The sequence below is a fragment of the Phytophthora infestans genome, genomic scaffold (assembly GCF_000142945.1).
Source record: "Phytophthora infestans T30-4 supercont1.42 genomic scaffold, whole genome shotgun sequence".
In the NCBI taxonomy this organism is placed as follows: Eukaryota; Oomycota; class Peronosporomycetes; order Peronosporales; family Peronosporaceae; genus Phytophthora; species Phytophthora infestans.
The window spans coordinates 149,709-150,860 of record NW_003303717.1 but is presented as its reverse complement, the minus strand read 5'-3'; the positions used below and the strand labels follow the sequence as shown (position 1 = coordinate 150,860).

Here is a 1,152-nt window from a genome sequence, read left to right as displayed (position 1 = left end):
CAGGGTATCGATCCCTGTACCTCTCGCATGCTAAGCCAGCGCTCTACCATTTGAGCTACATCCCCAGGACAGCACCACAAGCGCTCTACCTAAATACAATCCTTGTACTCAACACCACACCATACACAAGCTGCACACAAAAACACATCAACACGCCAAAGCGCAATAAACGCACACGCATTGATTCGTTGAACAAACGAAGCGATATCAAACACCAGTCACCCCGCATCTTCAGCATCTTCTCCGACTCCTCGCGGTTGTCGCTCACTGTATCCAGACATCTGTGTGGGGCGCCAGTGGTGCCCCTGGTTTGCTTGAATACTCAACATTCTTGCCATTTACTTTCTGAAAGATAGTGTCGTTGATCGTCGACGCCTGGTTCGGCAGAACGCTTGCGCTGGTGTTTGCTGGTATTTGCTGCTATCAATGATGTCAGTCTGATACAGCTCAGCACTAACCCCAGAAGCAATAAACTATCAGCGACAAGCAAAACTTATTAGTGGTATTCACGCAGCTAGTAGCTGGACGGAAGTGTCACGATGTTATGGCAGAATCAAGGAGCGTGTCAAAGGATTAATCGATAGACAAACAACGGAGCGCCAATACAAGCGTGTCGTGGAACCGTCAGTGATATCAACGGGAGACAATCAGATGGACGATAGACAGGACGGCAGGCAAGAAGCAAAAAGCAATTAAAAGAAAATGTTACTCAAGGTCAGCCGATGTCGCAGACAAACTACGAAGTGCACATTTGGGAAAGTGCTGATGCCAACTGATTTTATCACAGTAACATGATCAATGGAGAAGCAGGGTATCGATCCCTGTACCTCTCGCATGCTAAGCGAGCGCTCTACTATTTGAGCTACATCCCCAGGACAGCACCACAAGCGCTCTACCTAAATACAATCCTTGTACTCAACACCACACCAAACACAAGCTACACACAAAAACACATCAACACGCCAAAGCGCAATAAACGCACACGCATTGATTCGTTGAACAAACGAAGCGATATCAAACACCAGTCACCACGCATCTTCAGCATCTTCTCCGACTCCTCGCGGTTGTCGCTCACTGTATCCAGACATCTTTGTGGGGCGCCAGTGGTGCCCCTGGTTTGCTTGACTACTCAACAGTCTTGCCATTTACTTC

General features: G+C 48.1%; 1 pseudogene across 1 annotated transcript; it reads right to left on the bottom strand.

Annotated features, from left to right (window-relative positions):
- PITG_28604 lies at positions 1–65 on the bottom strand (annotated as a pseudogene). The gene has a single exon. The product of its transcript is annotated as a tRNA-OTHER (tRNA).
- Between the last annotated feature and the right edge of the window lie 1,087 nt (positions 66–1,152).